At 34.7% G+C, this 19,573-nt stretch overlaps 1 protein-coding gene across 1 annotated transcript in view; it reads right to left on the minus strand.

The window, feature by feature from the left end:
- Positions 1-19,573, minus strand: part of PDE1A (phosphodiesterase 1A) — a 478,638-nt gene that overhangs the window by 392,953 nt on the left and 66,112 nt on the right. The window lies entirely within an intron of this gene.

A 19,573-nucleotide genomic window follows, 5' to 3' on the forward strand; every position in this document is an offset into this window, starting at 1 on the left:
GAGAGAGAGAAGGAGAGAGGGAGAGAGGGGAAAGAGAGAAATTGATGGTTTGCTGCTTGTGCATTTTAGAAGAAAAATGAGAGAGAGTGGACATAAAAGGAATCAGAACTGAGTTGTCTGCCAAGCTCCTAACACATGGAGAGCTTTCTTTGAAACAAGCACAGACCTTAAGTATGAGCACCATAACAGCTCTTGCTATCTGCAAGCTGCTATAGAAAATATACTTATAAACAATATTTCTTCTTGTTTGTTTGAAAACCCAGATGTAGTTTTATTTCTTCTTGCAAGAAAACTTGCCTGTTACTATGAGTTTTAAAGTAGAGACATTCAAAGATTGGTAATAACATCCAGTATTTGTTGAATATTTCTGATGTTTCAGACAATGTTCTCAGTACCTATTACATATTACCTTTTTAAATTCTTACAAGAAGCCTGTGAGATAGGCAATACTCCTGTTCAACAGTTGAGAAAACTGAGAAACAGGGACATTCTCCAGATTTAAAGCTAATTCTTAAAAATGGGAACTATTATTAACAATTAGTCTTCCAATATAAAATTACTATGTCTATCCAAATGACACTGATGCTATCTAGTAGTCAGTTATAATGTGTACGTAAAAAGCACCTTTGCAAAATGTTATAGAAAATGGCTTCTGATTTGCAAATTATAAGAGGGTAAATCAAGTGAGGCTTCCATTTTCCTTTCTCAGACAAGATATTTCCAGAATTCAATCTGAATGTAATGTCTTTAGCTAGCAGACAGCTTTGTGAAATTAAAACTTCATTCCTATAAGCATTTACCAGAGTTGTCAGAAATAAGTTAATCTTTGCTCTGAAAGTACCAATTTTACCCTCACTGTGCCTTCATTTGTAATCTTAGCTATATTCATGTAATAAACTATTACCTGATATTTCTTTAATGAAATAGTGAACAAACATCTATATTCTGCTTTCAAAGAAATATTGCAGCCAAAAATCTCCATAGATAGCAAGTACTCTATTATTTTATGAATCAAGATACCTAAGTCCTTGAGGCTATACAGATGATTTTCTAAATATGACATGAAATGTCAAGTCCTCACATTGACCAGCTTACCAATAACATTGCAAAGTAAATAAAGAATGAGAACTATTCTACTTAAGTATATGTCTAAGAATCTTGTTTCAATACTACAATTCATTTGCCCTTTGCTTTCACTATGTAACTTCTATCACACATTGATATTTAAGACCTCAAGGTACACTAATTCGGTCACTTACTAGAAAAAAATCCTTAATCATTTCATTAAATGTTTCATAAAATAAAATTTTGAATAATAAACTAGATAAAATAGCTTATTATTTAAATCCTTGACCAAGATAATCTTCATCCTTGGGAAGTTATCAAAAAGTTACTTCTGTTAACGTAGAGAATTCAAACCATTTTTCTTTGTTAGTTTACAAAAAAAAATTCAATATAAGTTCTGCAAGGGAAAATTGAGAAAATAGTCACAAAAATACAGTAAAAAATGATCCAATTTGTATGTCCTTCATCTCTCATAGTTTCCATTTATTTTGCTTTAACTCTACAGTCAGGTAAATTATCTCTATTAGAATAAGTAGTTCCTTCATTCCTGTTTACCTAATATTTTATTAGGAATGGTGACAAAAATGTTTAGAATGAATTCAGTATCTACTAATGCCAAAATGTCATATAACATATACTCTAAATCTAGACTACCTGGGTTTGAATCTTTATTCTTTCACTGAAAGAATTATGTGATTTTTTACAAGTTACAATTTTTGTGTGTTTCTTCATGTATAAAATGAGCAAAATAATAACATCTCCTCATAGTGTTCATGCATTGAATGAGTTAATACAGGTAAAGATATTAAAACAGTACCTGGCACATAATAATTGCTTAATAATTATTAGTTCTTATAATTATTGATAATATTACATGATTTTTTCCTTTTCATTATAGTGTAATTATTCAATAGATTTTAGTGACAATTATTTCCCAAATCATTTGTAATCATTGTTTTTATGCATTGCTGGTGTTCCTTTTGTTTAGAAACTACATCGTTATTTATAAGCAAAATCGTTCTAAGTATTTGTGTCACTAGGTTTATTGGTTTTCATATTAAGGCTATATTGGCTGATGTAGTTTGGATCTGTGTCCACACTCAAATCTCATGTTAAAATGTAAGCCCCAGTTCTGGAGGTGGGGCCTGGTGGGAGGTGATTGGATCATGCGGGTGATTTCTAGTGGTTTAGCACCATCCTCCTGCTCTGGTCATGTAAGATGTGCCTGCTTCTCCTTCACCTTCCACCAAGATTGAAAGTTTCCTGAGGCCTCCCCAGAAGCAGCTATGCTTCCTTTACAGCCTGCAGAACCATGAGCCAATTAAACCTCTTTTCTTTATAAATTACCCAGTCTCAGGTATTTCTTTATAGCAATGCAAGAATGACTAATACATTGGCACCATGTAACAAATGGTAAAGAAAATAATTTTAATTCTTTAGCCAGTAAGCCATCACTCAATGACAAAGACAAATGATGACACATTCAGAAACACCAAATTCAGAAAGCATACCATTCAAATACTCGTTAAAAATAATTACATGAGTTAATATACCTGAAAAAAGAAAAAAAATTAATGAGAAAAATCAGAAACATATACCTAACCTAGCAACGGAAATTCATAGACAAAATCCCAAGTTAGCATCTGTGAAGAAGGGCTAGGAAGAAATCAATTCAGGTGAGAACAAGAAATCATAGGGATCAAAAAGACGGCTTCAAGAAAAAATGGATTAAATTCATCAAGAATATTTAAAAACTAAAAATACTGTTTTATTGATAATAAAAGTACATTATGTTTTCATTGACAAGAAAATAATTTAGAAAATATCTTAATTTCTGAACAATATGGCAGACTAAGGTACTCTTAAAACTTCCAGACCAAAAATAATTTTCAAATATTGGAAAAATTCTAATAAATATTATTTTGAATGCATAACTGAACCTATATAAAACGAAGTCCAAAATGAACAGGGACAAAAAAATTAGAATTGTAAGGACATTTATCAAACATAGTAATCTACAGCCTTGTATTATAATCAGTATATAGGAAACAGAAAATAACGGTTTGAGCCTGTAGAGTATGAAGACTTGAAACCAAGGTCCTCCCAGAAAGATAGAAACCATAAAAGGCTACCCATGTAGTCAATTTGTGGACAAGAAAGCGTTAAGTGTGGCCAAGAGATACCTGAAAAAATGTTCTCTCTCAGCTTAGTCTCTAGGAGAGGAAAAACAAAATGAAAGCATTCTTTCATAGATTTTAACAATGGAACTGCCATCTATGAGTTTGATTAAACTTAAACTACCAGCTTTGTCTGAGAAACAGCAAAACTTAAAGTGATCTTGGGTTAGTGGTATCCAAGGTTACCTAGAATAAGAAAAGCAAATTTCTTTGGAGGAATGAATCCTGAAGCACACCTCTTAAAATTCTTACAGATAAATCTAGTCAAATATGAGCTTACAATTCAAAATTATAAAACACATAGTTAATCAAGTCATCACTAGTGAGAGTCACTAGACAAAAACTAATAGAACCACACCCTCAAGGACGTTAGGTATTGTAATTACCTAATAAGTTATAATAATGTTCAAATTTTAAATAAATAGAAAAAATTACTGGTCAAAACATGACCAATAAAAGATATTCTATTTTTTTAAAGGACCATTCAGGAAAAGTAAGTAAAAAGAATTTTTTTTAATTAAAAAAGAACCATTGAAATTATATATTCAATGTACAAGGTAAGAACAGAAACAGAATTAGCTAATAAGAAAAATATGAAGAGGCCGGGAGCCATGAGTCATGCACATAAACCCAGCACTTTGGGAGGCCAAAGCAGGCAGATCACTTGAGCTCAGGAGTTCAAGATTAGCCTGGACAATATGGTGAAACCCTGTCTCTACCAAAAAAAAAAAAAATATATATATATATATATATATATATATACATACAAAAATTAGCAAGGCATGGTAGTGTGTGCCTGTAGTCCCTGCTACTTGGGGGGCTGAGGTGGGAGGATCACTTGAGCCCAGGAAGTTGAGGCTGCAGTGAGCCTTGTTCATGCCACTGCACTCCAGCATGGGTGACAGAGAGACCCCATGTCAAAAAAAGAAAAAAAGAAAAGAAAAATCTGAAGAAATTGCCCAAAATGTACAGATAGACACAGAAGTGAGATTATGAAAAAATAACTTAGAAGTCAAGAAAGACAAAAAAGTTCCTAATGTACATGTCTAATATGGTTTGACTGTGTTCCCATCCAAATCTCATTTTGAATTGTAGCTCCCATAATTCCTATGTGTTGTGGGAGGAACATGGTGGGAGACAATTGAATCATGGGGGTGGTTTCCCTTACACTGTTCTTGTTGTAGTGAATAAGTCTCATGAGATCTGATAGTTTCGTAAGCCTTTTGCTTGGCTCTCATTCTCTCATCTGCCACCATGTAAGATGTGACTTTCACCTTCCACCATGATTGTAAGACCTCCCCAGCCATGTGGAACTGTGAGTCCATTAAACCTCTTTTTCTTTATAAATTACCCAGTCTCAGGTATGTCTTCATCAGCAGCATGAAAATGGACTAATACAGTAAATTGGTACCAGTAGAGTGGGGCACTGCTGTAAAGATACCCAAAAAGTGAAAGCAACTTTGGAACTGGGTAACAAGCAGAGGTTGGAACACTTTGGAGAGCTCAGAAGAAGACAGGAAAAGGTGGGAAAGTTTGGAACTTTCTAGAGACTTGTTAAATGGCTTTGACCAAAATGCTGATAGTGATATGAACAATGAAATCCAGGCTGAGGTGGTCTCAAATAGAGATGAGGAACTTGTTGGGAACTGCAGTAAAGGTGACTCTTGCTATGTTTTAGCAAAGAGACTGGTGGCATTTTGCCCCTGCCCTAGAGATTTGTGGAATTTGGAAATTGAGGGAGATGAGGTAGGGTATTTAGCAGAAGAAATGTGTAAGCAGCAAAGCATTCAAGAAGTGACTTGGGTACTGTTAAAAGCATTCAGTTTTAAAAGGGAAACAGCATAAAAGTTTGGAATATTTGCAGCCTGAGGATGCGATAGAAAGGAAAAGCACATTTTCTGAGTAGAAACTCAAGCCGGCTACAGAAATTTGCATAAGTAATGAGGAGCCAAATGATAATCACCAAGACAATGGGGGAAATGCCTCCACAGCATGTCAGAGACCTTTGTGGCAGCCCCTGCCATCACAAGCCTGGAGGTCTAGGAGGAAAAATGTTTTTGTGGGCCAGGCCCAGGGCCCCCGTGCTGTGTACAGCCTAGGGACTTTGTGCGCTGTATCCCAGCCAGTCTAGCCATGGCTAAAAGGGGCCAAGGTACAGCTCAGGCCATGGCTTCACAGGGTGCAAGCCCCAAGCTTTGGCAGCTTCCAGGTGGTGTTGAGCCTGCAAGTGCACAGAAGTCAAGAACTGAAGTTTGGGAACCTTCACCTAGATTTCAGAGGATGTATGGAAATATCTGGATGTCCAGACAGAAGTTTGCTGCTGGGGTGGGGCCCTCATGGAGAACCTCTGCTTGGGCAGTGTGGAAGGGAAATGTGGGGTTGAAGCCTCCACACAGAGTCCCCACTTGGATACTACCTAGTGGAGCTGTGAGAAGAGGGCCACCATCCTCCAGACCCCAGAATAGCAGATCTACAAACAGCTTGCACCATGCACGTGGATAGGTGCCACAGACTCTCAATGCCAGTGCATGAAAGCAGCTGGAAGGGAGGCTATAACCTGCAAAGCCACAGGGGCAGGGCTGCCAAAGATCATGGGAACCTACCTCTTGCATCAATATGACCTGTATGTGAGACATGGAGTCAAAGGAGATCATTTTGGAGCTTTAAGATTTGACTGTCCCACTGGATTTCTAACTTGATAGGGCCTGTAGCTCTTTTGGCCAATTTCTCCCATTTGGAACAGCTATATTTACCCAATGCCCATACCCCCATCATGTCTAGAAAGTAACTAGCTTGCCTTTTATTTTACAGACTCATAGGCAGAAAGACTTGCCTTGTCTCAGATGAGACTTTGGACTGTGGACTTTTGAGTTAATGCTGAAATGAGTTAATACTTTGGGGGACTGTTGAGAAGGCATGATCGATTTTGAAAAGTGAGACCATGAGGTTTGGGAGGGGGCCAGGGTCGGAATGATATGTGTGTCTCCACCCAAATCTCATTTTGAATTGTAGCTCCTATAATTCCCACATGTTGTGGGTAGGACCACTGGCAGATAATTGAATCATGGGAGCTGACTTCCCCATACTGTCTCCATGGTAGTGAATAAGTCTCAAGAAACTTGGCTCTCATTCTCTCTTCTCTGCCACCATATAAGATGTGACTTGATTTCCACCATGATTGTGAGGCCTCCCTAACCAAGTGGAACTGTGAGTCCATTAAACCTCTTTTTCTTCATAAATTACCCAGTCTCGGTATGTCTTTATCAGCAGCATGAAAACGAACTAACACAATCTCTTTGGATTTTCAGAAGTGTAAAATAGATTGAATACAGAAGCAGAAAAATATGAAAAGGAAGCAATTAAGACGATTCCAGAATCAGTGGAAAACAAGAAAATTCAAATTCAGGAAGCAAAACACATTGCAAACTCTTACTAAAAAGAAATTCAGACTTCTGCTTCCAAACAAGATTGAGTAATTAGGACCATCTAAATTAGCCAGAAAGCAGACAAAATATATTGTTTTCAAGCCATTAGCCATCAGGCAACAAGGGACAGTATCCTTAAGAGATGAGAAACAAACAGAATAAACTGTATAGTTGCCCCAGATAAGCACCTTTGAGAGAAATTTTAAACCACAATGAAGGTAATGAGGACCCCAGGTGAAAAGAATAAAGAGAGCAGGGGGGTGGGAAAACTCAAAGAAATAATAAATAAAAGCTTTCCAAATTTGGCAAGAGACATAAACCTAGAGACTCAGGATGAATGGATCTCAAATAGGGTAAACCCAAAGAAATCCACACCAAGACATATCGTAGTGAAGATTCTGAAAACTAAAGACAAGGAAAAAATGTTGAAAGCAGTGAGAGAAAAATTCTTACCTATAGAGAAAAAACATTTACAGTGACAATGGATTTTTCATCAGAAACCATAGAGGGCAGAAAGATGTGGCACAGCTTTTTTCAAGTCCTACAAGAAAAGATCTGTCAAATTTGAAATCCATATTCAGTGAAAATATTCTTCAGAAATGAAGGTGAAACTAAGACAATAACAGATAAAGAAAAACTAAAAGAATTTGTCACCAAAATACCTTCTTTAAAACAATAGCTAAAGGAAATTCTCCAAACAGAAAGAAAATAATAAAATGAAACTTGAAACATCAGGAAAAAACAAAAAGCACAGTAAGCAAAAATGCAGGTAAATATCATAGCCTTTCTTCATCCTCTTGAGTTTTATAAATTCTGTTTAAAAGTTGAAGCAAAAATTATATCATCTGATATGGTTCTAAGTGTATACAGTGGAATATATAGAGTTATTACAAATGGGAGAGAGTAAAGGGACATAAATGAGGTGAGAGTTCTATACTTCTCTCAAACTGATAAAATAATGACATATCAGTAGATTTTGATAAGCTATGCATAGATAATGATATCGAAAGGAACTATTAAAAATAGCTATTTAAACAAATACACTTAAAAATATAGATATAGATGAATCAAAATAAAATTCTAAAAAAAAAATGCTCAAGTAACCGTTAGGAAGACAAGAAAAAATAAACAAACAAAAAACAGAAGAAAAAACAAGAAAGCAAAAAATCAAGACTTAAATCCTAACATGTTAATAATTACATTAAATGTAAATGATCTAAATGCTGGTCTATAATAAAAGCATTTCAAATGTAAAAACTCAAATGGATTAAAAGTAAAAAGGTAGTAAAAAAAAAAAATACCATAATAATACTAACCAAATGAACACAGGAGTCATTATAGGAATATCAGAAAATGTAGATTTTAAAGCAAAAATTATTAAAAGAAATAAAAAGGGCATAGCCTAATGATAAAGAGTTTAACTTCCTTAAGAAGATATAAAAATCCCAAATGTTTATGCACATAAAAATCGAGTTTCCAAACACATAAAGCAAAAATAATACATAAAAGAGATTTCATGTATTCTACAAGATTTTCATGTATTGTTCATGTATTTTCTTCTATAAGGAGAAGCAAACAAGTTCACATTGTAGTCACATAATCTAATATTTGTGGGTTTTTTAATATACTTTCAGTTCTAGGGTACATGTGCACAATGTGCAGGTTTGTTACATAGGTAAACATGTGCCATATTGGTTTGCTGCACCCATTAACTCATCATTTACATTAGGTATATCTCCTAATACTATCCCTCCCCCCGGCCCCCACCCACCGACGGGCCCCGGTGTGTAATGTTCCCCGCCCTGTGTCCATGTGTTCGCATTGTTCAACTCCCTATGAGTGAGAACATGCAGTATTTGGTTTTCTGTCCATGTGATAGTTTGCTAAGAATAATGGTTTCCAGCTTCATCCATGACCCTGCAAAGGACATGAACTCATCCTTTTTTGTGGCTGCAGTAAAAAGGTATTTAATACTGATGTATACTACAACATGTATAAATCTTAACACCATTTTGGTAAAAAAAAAATTTTTTTAAAGGATACAAATGTATACTTAGAAGAAATAAATTCTAGTGTTCTATAACGCTGTAGTATGACTATAATCAACAATAATGTATTGCACAGTTTCAAAGAGCTAGAAGAAGGATATTAAATATACCCAATACAAAGAAATGATCAATGTTTGACATAATGGATATGCTAATTACCCTGATGTAGAGTACACGCTCTATGTATCACAACATCACTATGTATCCAATAAATATGTACATGGTGTCAATTTAAGAATGTTTAATTTTTTTAATTAAAAACTTTTTTAAAATTATAAAAAGCCAGACACAAGAGATCACATATTGTATGATTCCAATTATATGAAATGCAGAAAAGGCAAATCTAGAGAGTCATGAAGTAGATTAGTGGTTTCCAGGGGCTGGGGGTAGGAAAGGGGATTAACTGTAAATGGACATAAGGATCTTACTGGGGTAATGAAAATGTGAAACTGTTCGAAAACTCAATTGTGATGATAATTGCATCACCTCATATGTTTACTAAAAACCTTTGAATTATATACTTAAAAATCAATGAATTTGCCAGGCGCAGTGGCTCACGCCTGTAATCCCAGCACTTTGGGAGGCCGAGGCGGGCAGATCACGAGGTCAGGACATCGAGACGACAGTGAAACCCCGTCTCTACTAAAAATACAAAAAATTAGATGGGTGCGGTGGTGGGCGCCTGTAGTCCCAGCTACTCGGGAGGCTGAGGCAGGAGAATGGCGTGAACCCCGGGAGGTGGACCTTGGAGTGAGTCGAGATCGCGCCACTGCACTCCAGCCTGGGGGACACAGAGAGACTCCGTCTCAAAAAAAAAAAAAATGCATTTTGTATTATACCTCAATAAAGTTGTTAAAAAGCAAAGAAGAGGCCAGGCGCGGCTCAGTCCTGTAAACCCAGCACTTTGGGAGGCCAAAGCCGGTGGATCATTTGAAGTCAAGAGTTCGAGACAAGCCTGGCCAACACGGCAAAACCGCATCTCTACTAAAATACAAAAATTAGCTGGGCGTAGTGGCAGATGCCTGTAATTCCAGCTATTTGGCAGGCTGAGGTGGGAGGATCACCTGAGCCCGTGGGGTGGAGAGCGCAGTGAGCCAAGATCACACCACTGCACTCCAGACTGGGTGACAGAGTGAGACCTTGTCTCAAAAAAAAAGCAAAGAAGAAAGAATTACATTTTTTCCAATGGATTTCAAATATGCGGTATGTTCTATTGATATATCAATAACTTTTACATAATCACAATATTATCAATTCCTGTTTGATAATCTTCTGAATCTTAGTAAAACTGATGGAATAGCTGCCAGATAATGGGAGAAAAATGAGGATGGGAAGTGGAGGGAAGTTTACGATTACTGACATTCTCAGCTCATATTATGGAAAATTAAATGATACTGTTTAAAGTTGAAAAATCAAGATATAGAGACTTGAAGTTGAAAAATCCAGATACAGAAGTTTAATAGATTAGAATTATTATCAATAGATATAAAAGTATAAGTATAATTGATTAGAATCATTATCAATGGAATATCAAAAAATAATTCAACTTAAAAATTAGGAGGAGAGGACCACAAATTTCTGGTCTTTCAGGGTATTGAGACATCATATGAAGTTTAATGTTGATAGATCAAGGTATCAAAATTTGAGCTCCATGGATATGGATTGGATCACCAGATTAAATAAAAATGAAAATAATTGAAGAGGTAAAACTCTTTCTTTCTCTGCACTTTTCTAGATATCTTTATTTATATAATTGAGGCCATCTGCATGTGTATTTCATGGTTTAACTCATTTAATATGATATCAATGGCAACATTTTATATTTTTTTCTAACTACAAAATACATATTATTGTAGAGAATTTGAACCAGTATCAAAAAACGCAAAGTAAAAAAATGAAAGTCACTCATAACCCCTGAGAGGAAATAACAACTACAAATTAGATTATGAGGTAGAGGCATATAAAAGTATATACTCCTTTATCCTTTTAAAATTGTATTATGCACATTTTCCCATTCCCTTAACTTCTCTTCAAAATTGTACATCTAATGGCTGCATAGTATATCATCATTTGTTGTATCATGATTTAGCCAACCCCTGTTTTTTTTCCAATTTTCCTTTATTATAAAGAATTCTCTAATGAATAGTTTTGCATCTCAGTGCTTTTCCACATCTCTATTTCTTAAGAACAAATTTGCATAGAAAACATATTGGGTCGAGGGTTATAAATCTAATATAAGATCTTTAATATTTACTCCAATTTATTTCCTAATCTGCAATGTCTGAACATTCACGTTTCAGAGGACACTAACTAATAATGGATATTAAATTTTTTCTTTCAAATTATTTACCAGTTTGATAAGCCAAAAAGTCTTTAATTTAAATTTATTACTAATGAGAATTAATGTATTTTTTGAATTTTTGTACCACTTTAAAAAAAATACCTGCTGCAATTTTTAATCTTTTTTTTCTTTTCTAGGGTTCACAATGTTTATTATTAATTTGTAAAGATTATTTTATATTAATTACTTATATTAATTTTTGGCCTATCATGTATGATGCAAATACCTTTTTTCTCATCATTTGTAATTCAATTTTTATTGAATTTTTCATGTTACACCTAACTTTTTATGTAGTTAAATTTGTCGAATTCTTCTCTGTGTTTCTGCTATTGCTCTTTTGCCTTAGAGGTTTTTCCTAAAGTCAATATCCAATACGTATTGACCCAAATTTTATTCTAATTTACATGCAGCTTTATTTTATTTACTTAATGCTCTAGTTTACATGAAATTTACCTGTGTTTAAATAAACAACACACATCTAGCTATTTTTTTCCAAAGATTAAATGATGGTCCAGAACCATTTACTAAAATTTTTCTGCTGCCTTCATTGGTTTGAATTGTGGCCCTTATCAAACAGTATCTTTTTATATATAAGTACTGTATTTGTCCCTGAAGCACCTCTACTATTTCATTGCCCCATCAGTCTATTTTTATGTAAGTCCTACAGTTTTAGTAATAAGGTTTTGATGCATTTTAAATTACATTTAATAGATACTATTTTGAAGTGCTTTTTCCAGGCACACATTATCTGTTAATCTCACATTAATATTACATTCATTTTATAGATGAGGAATAGTGAACTCAAGGAGATTAACCTCCTGTCTAGTACAAGACAGAGTCAGGATTTAAACCTAGACGTGTCTAATTCCAAAACCTGTACTCTTAAATACTTTGTCTTTTACTTATTCCTTTATATCTTGTCATCAGTCCTAAGTATATTATATTGTATGGCTATTATGCTTTCTTATTTTTCCATTCTGTCTTCTAATCATTGCTGTTTATAAGAAAACTAGTGGTATTTTTATATTATTTTCTATCCAATTAACTTATTGAATTTAATTTTTAGTTAATTATCTTGGAGTTTTAGTTAGGTAATCCTGCTGTCAGCTGTGAAAAATGATCTTTTGCTTTCTCTTTTGCGAAGTCTTTTTAAATGTATGTACATTTGACGGGGGTATATAATTAATTTCTCAACCATTCTACTAATTGTGAATATTTAGATTGTTTTCAGTAGGAATGAAAAATCACCCATTTCTCTGTTCTTCTGATTGTCATGTCCTTGAGGGCTATTATTAAGAGGGCAACCTTAATGCATATCCCCATGTTTGTGTCACAAAACACTACACTGTGCATTATGGAAAATGGGTTTTAAACGAACATTTCTTGGCTTTAGAAAATTGCCATTCTTTCATTGAAGATCCAAGGAATACTTTTTCCCTTCTGATTATAAACAGTCTGCCTTAAAAGAAGCAGAAATTTAGGCACACTGAACACGGTAAAGTGAACAGTCCGAAATGGTGAGTAGGGTCACTGCACCACACAGCTCAGCTTCACTGATATAGCATGAGCTACATTATGGCATTTGTATGGCTGTGACTGACACACTATTTACAATGTTATAATCTGTGCACATGAGCAGATTACAATCTAAACTCACACTTCTCAACTTCTGTGATTTGTATCAACTGAGAACTCAGGAAGTGTGATGTTAAAAAGCTACAGTTTTTCCAAAATGTTATGCAGGAAGCATGTACTTTCTTTTTTCTACTTAGGTACATGTCATAAAAACCAATTCACATTTAGGAAAATTTTAGTATATTCTATCCTCTTATTGTGTTTCTGGAACAGTTTATGGAATATTATAAAACTTTCTTTCATTTCTAAAACACTAGTTTTCATAATACTTCTATTGTTTCATAGATCATTAATTCAGGAAATATTTATTCATTCAATAGCAGAAATTGTTGAGTGCCTACCATATGCCAATCATTGACCTATGTAGCAAAACCTGATTGATCAGCAGTAAAGAAGACTATAAAAGCTTTGCCTTTATAGGGCTTATATTCTAGTGATGAAAATAGAAAATAAATAGAGCAAAGTCTGCACTGGAGAAAAAAAAAGGAATGTGGAAGATTATATTTTCCAAACATGGAGAATATATTTATATATACCATTACACATGTTCTTACAATGTCACGTTTCCCTCCTCCCTTGAAGCTGGGTTAACCTTTGTAACTCCCTCAACTAAGAATGCAGCAGAAGTGATACTCAACTGACTTTCCAAGACTAGATCATAAATGGTGGTATGGCTTCTACATGGCTAACTCTCTCCCTCAGGACATTTCCCTTTGGAGCCTTGAGCCACCATGCAAGAATTCTGATTACCCTAAAGCCACCATGCTGGACAGTCCCTACAGAGAAAGATGACTAAGGAGACCCACGTGTTCTAGTCCCCAGCTTCTTTAGTCTTCCCAGACCAGGTGCCAAACATGTAAGTGAAGGTTAAGAGATGATCCCAGCCACAGCCACGGCATGAATGCAATATCATAAAACACCCAGAGCCAGAGCCACTTAGTTGAACCATTTTCAAATTCCTGACCTCACAGAAACTGTGAGAAATAATAGTTATTGCTATTTTAAGCAACTAAGCTTTGGTGTAACTGCTTACATAGCCATACCAACTGGAAGAAGCAGAGTAAAGGAATATTGAGGGAGAGGAGGTTGTTAGATTTTACATTGATATTGAAGGTAGGCTTCTCTAAGGTTTTAAAATTTGAGCAGAGAAAGAAAATGTGGCACATATACACCATGGAATATTATGTAGTCATAAAAAAGAATGAGTTCATGTCCTTTGCAGGGACATGGATGAAGCTGGAAACCATTATTCACAGAAAACTAACATAGGAACAGAAAACCAAACACCGCATGTTCTCGCTCATAACTGGGAGTTGAACAATGAGAACATATGGACACAGGGAGGAGAACATCACACACTGGGACCTGTCGGGGGGTTGGGGGTGAGGGGAAGGATAGCATTAGGAGACATACGTAATGTAGATGACAGGTTGATGGGTGCAGCAAACCACCATGGCACGTATATACCTATGTAACAAACCTGCACGTTATGCACATGTATCCCAGAACTTAAAAGTATCATAAAAAAATGAAAATGAACAAGAAAAATTAAGAAGTCCTGTATATATCCATGGAAAGAAAATTTCAAGCAGAGGGAGCAGCAGATAAAAAATTCCTGAGGCTGGAGATACATGGCATATTAGACAATCAGCAAGGTGTGTTGCTGGTAGGAGGTAATCAGAAGAAAAGTGGGTGAGTGGATGGGAGAAGTCATGTCATACAGAGCCTTAGAGGCCCCTGAAAAGTCCTGGGATTTTGTTCTAGGTGTAATGGGAAGCTCTTGAAGGATTTTGAACAAGAGATTGAAGCTCTTCAAGACTGAAGCTCTTGAAGGTTTTGAGCTCTGATTTATGTGTCAAAAGCACCCTTCTGTATGACTTCTTCCCCTGCACTCTCTTTCCCACTGATTTGGCCCAGCCACACCGGCCTTTTTTCTATTCCTTCAACATACAAAACTCTTTCCGGAGTTAGGTCTTTGAGACTACTGTTCCCTCTGCCAGCACCTGCCTCGTCATATCCTGGCGATATGACATATCATATGTTTGGTTCATGGATGCTGAACCAAACATTCCTTGGTCTGTTTATCCATCCTAAAATATCAGGCCACATCAGGTGATACTTCCAATCACATTTCCCTGTTTTTACTTGTTTATGGTGTGTTGATTCTTCTCAAATATAAACTCCCATGGCAAGACAGACTGTGTCTCTCTTGCTTTTTGATACATGTACAGAAATGTAGAACAGTGTTTGAAATAAAGTAAGTGCTCTATCAATATTTGCCAGATAAATGCATGAACAACAATATCTTCTGTAGATATTATGAGAAGGAAGAAATACAAGGTATGAAAAGATATTGGCATGCACCATTTAGAGAATTTTATAGTGTATTTTTTCTCCAGTTATTTTTGCTTTTTTTTGCTGGACTCTATATTCTTATTAGCCTCATGCAATATAAGGAAAATATCTTCATTTGTTTGACTATACATATTTCACTTTTAATTATAAAATTATGTAAATATTTATCTTATGAATAGATTCTAAACAAGAGAAAAACTTCAATAAATATTCATAGAGATTTTTAAATCTAAATATCTTTGGAAATATTTTAGGTCTAGTAGTCCTCTACTATATTCCATGACATTTGTTAAAATTGGGTGAATCAAATACATATGGTGTCAGATTTTGTAAAACTCTTGATTTTAAGTGGTAAAAAGTACTCATTCAGTAAAAACAAACATCAACATTATATGAATTAAGCCTACGGTAGTAATGAGTTATGGCCTGACCCAACATTCATGTCTCTGCCCTTTGCTACCTCAGGTCCATACCTAAGGTTATGTCAAAATCAATCTATTGTGTTAGAAATTGCCAGCACATCCACACTATCTTTAAAGGATCTCATCTGCAAGATCTTGAAGGTTTTGAGCTCTGATTTTTGTGTCAATAGTACCTTTCTGTATGACTTTTTCCCCACACTCTCTTTCCCACTGATTTGGTCCAGCCACACTGGCCTTTTTCCATTCCTTCAACATATAAAATTCCTTCCTGACTTAGAATCAGGTAGGGTTTCATAGAAATAGGGTTTCACAAACATGGTTTATTTTACTCATAGTAAATTTCCAAGTTATCTGAATCAAACTTAAATTCTGTGAAATTCATATCATAAAAGATTATAAGCAAAAGAGGCTCTCGAGCCATCACAAATCCTTGGGAGCTTTCAAGATTTTCTCTGTCCTCCCACTAGCTGCGAGGTCAAGTGGTGGGCTTGCATTATTAGTTTTATTTTGAGTCCCCAGAGCAAACAGTGAGCTTTCAGAGACAGCCCAGGATTTATAAACCAAAGTTCTGAATATCAACCCCAAAAAGGAACATTTGTGAGCATAACTCCACTAGCTTTCAAAGCAATTGAATAAAAACCAATAGTTTCTATCCTAACTTAAAGCTATCTATGGGAATATTTGGTTCATTGTTTGTTAGCTAGAAAAAGCTATAATTTTATTTTGTTATATACATCACATCCCATACTAAAAGTCTTCATTTTGCCAGGAAAAAAAGGTTGTGTTACTCCACTACTGTACATGTCATAGATTATTTAGTGCCAAGCTCATCTTATAGTTTAGTATGAATAGCCTAACTGTAGTTTCAGTGCAATGGACATTGAATGACAATGAAATGCATTGTTAATAAACACTTGTAAAAACACCTATCAAATGATTTGTTGATTTCATTGTCAGTTTTATGCAGATATGGAGTAAAGTTCATTCTGCTATGCTCAAGAAGTCATTTCTTTCCCTTCAAATACGTCTCCTACTTGCTTGATAATTACTGAAATTATATTTAGAAGAAAGCTTTTTATTGTAGCATTACTTAGAAATATCAAAATGCAAATAACTCTTGGAGAAATAAGACATTGACCTAAAGTTCCACAAAGGCATAAATTGCTGACATCAAATCATTTATCGAAAGAAGTAGGAAGTGGCTGGGTGCGATGGCTCACACCTGTAATCCAGCACTTTGGGAGGCTGAGGCAGGCAGATCATTTGAGGTCAGGAGTTCAAAACCAGCCTGGCCAACACGGTGAAACACTGTCTCTACTAAAAATGCAAAACTTAGCTGGGCGTGGTGGTGGGCCCCTGTAATCCCAGCTACTCGGGAGCCTGAGGCAGGAGAATCACTTGAGCCCAGGAGGCAGAGGTTGCAATGAGCTGAGACACACCACTGCACTCCAGCCAGGCAACAGAGAGACACCCTGTCTCGAAAAAAAAAAAAAAGAAGAAGAAGAAGAAGCAGGAAGTCAGGAGAGGTCATGAGTACTTTAGTGCATGAAGAAGGAGACAAGGGATACAGAAAAGGGAAGCTATTTTGCAAGGGACTAACCTCTCCCACTTTAAAATCTTGCCAAATTATTAAATTGGCCACACACTGATGTAGAATAACTACTTCTTAAAACAAATAGTGTCTGAGTTAACCAAATTCTCTATATTTAAAAAATTTTAAGTTAGTTATTTCTTGATTTAAGTAAAGCCATATTTTTTACATTCAAAATTATATATAATCTTGACTTACACAGTTTTACCTTTCTTCATATGTACACAGTTTGTCGAAAACTGGTATAAAATTTTCCATTCACTTATGTAGTTTTAATAAATATAATGAACATAAATACATATTTATTTATATTGCTTTTAATTCACATTGACACAAATACATGACTATGTACTTGCATTACTATATGTTAATATACATGCATAGGACCTCCCCCAACTGAAAGGCTCCATAAAATACTAAATATTCGTTACCTAATTGTATATTTATGCTTATTCCATGCAATAAAACCCAAGTGCTTTCCCTATTACCATTAGCTAAAACCCCCAATATAATTGCAGCAATTATCTTGGAAGGAAGGAAAGATCCAAGAAAGGAAGGATGGCTGATTGGCTACAATATCAGAAATCAAAGAAACAAGATATATTTATATGTAAGAGGATAGAGTTCAAAACATATACAACAATATCTAATCTAAACATACTGAAAGTCACTACTAACCTCACATGATTTAAATGAAAAAATTATATTTATAAAGACCCTTACAATAATTTGGCACACCATGGTGATGGAGTAGAATCAGTGCTGGATTTGGATTCACAGGAACTGGGTTCAGGTTCTGGCCCTACTCCTTGCTAATGATCTAAACACTTAAGCTCTCTATATTTCAGTTTCTTCATCTATAAATAAAAAGCCAAAAGAGATTAAGATAAGCTTAGATCTATTCCCAGTCTTACCACTTTCTAACTCAGTAACCTGGCAGAAACTGCTTAATATTTCTAGTTTCCTCTGACATAAAGGACTAATCACAGAACTTCCTTCACTAGGTTGTCATGAGGTTTCAGAGAGGAAATACATGTAACATGGTGACCATGGGTCTTGGTGGAAGGAAACATTCAATAAATGCAATGTATCATTATGCTATTGAAGGGCTATGAGAAAAGCTGCCCTGCTAACCTTAGAGTTTTCTTGTGAGGCTCAATCTCTAATAAGGTTTAGAAAAACCTGTTACACATGTAACTATTTTAAAACCCATTACAGATTGACCATTAGGTCTATATTTGTTCATATTTAAGTTAATTGAACTGATAATGGAGTATTAATGCTCTGAACGTAGAAAATTTGAAAATGTGTTGTTAGCCATGCATGTTTGCAGGCAAATCTGCTTGTGACTTAATTACCTTTACATGTTAGAAAAGGAAATATTAAGTTTAAAAATTCCAAATTAACTATTGTAAAGAAGCTTTATGTGTGACTTGAGCAGGAAAGACTGGCTTAAGGGGAGGCCCAAATATTAAAATTCCTTTTCCAACTAATAAACCTATCAATTCCAAATCCAAAGCATGAAAATTAAAATCAACCTGGTAATTTAATGTCAGGAATTTAGAAACATTTGCTGAAAATATCTTAATTAACCTATTTTAATAATTTTATGTGATTATAAAATACATTGCTTTTATTAGATTATTTTAAAATCAAGCATTGCCTTTTCAAATTAGTTATTATTTTATACATCTATACCTATGCGATTTCAAAGAAAATATATACTTTAAGTTAAAAATCTAACCTTAAATATTTCAAAATGTTATATATTCTGTGAATTTTCTAAACTATGCTCAATTTCACAAAAAAGATGTATTTGATCTTTTATTTGACAGCTATCTCTATGTATGTTCTTTAAGGCCAAATTACTTTTAACATTAGAGACAGGGCCCAGATTTTCTGAACTGCTAACCAGTAGATGTTCCAAATAAATTTGGGTAAAAACATCACTGAAGATGTATGAAAATATCTAGCATTCTGTATGAATTAAACATTTGTGTAAGTTTAATGAATATATTAAATTACATATAGTATCTAATATATTCCAAGTATTGAATGTCTTGAATTATTTTATTTGTATTTCTAGTTTTTAAATTTTTTATAAATCTCATTTTATCCTTCATACCATGTTCTATTATTTTATTAGGCAATAAAATAGTAATACCTATTTAGGGAATAGAAATCTCTTGGTTCCATGGCATATCATTAGAATTTCTACACTATGGGTTTACGTCAATGAATGATAAATTTTTGGTTAAGATGTCCAACTGGCGTATAAATTGTCCAATTTATCTTGACAATAAGTCCAATTGTCAAGATAATAACTTGGATGTTTCTCAGTGTTCACATTTGTTTTGATTTCTCTGCCAAAATCATATCTTTATCTCTTAGGGGGAAATCATGTTAATGAAAATAAGCATATGTCTTCATGTCCAAAAGCCAGAACTCACAATGCAATGATAAAGGAAATCAGAGTGTATGTACACTTATAAGCACTATCATTGATGTACCCTG

Source organism: Pongo pygmaeus, chromosome 11 (assembly GCF_028885625.2).
Source record: "Pongo pygmaeus isolate AG05252 chromosome 11, NHGRI_mPonPyg2-v2.0_pri, whole genome shotgun sequence".
In the NCBI taxonomy this organism is placed as follows: Eukaryota; Metazoa; Chordata; class Mammalia; order Primates; family Hominidae; genus Pongo; species Pongo pygmaeus.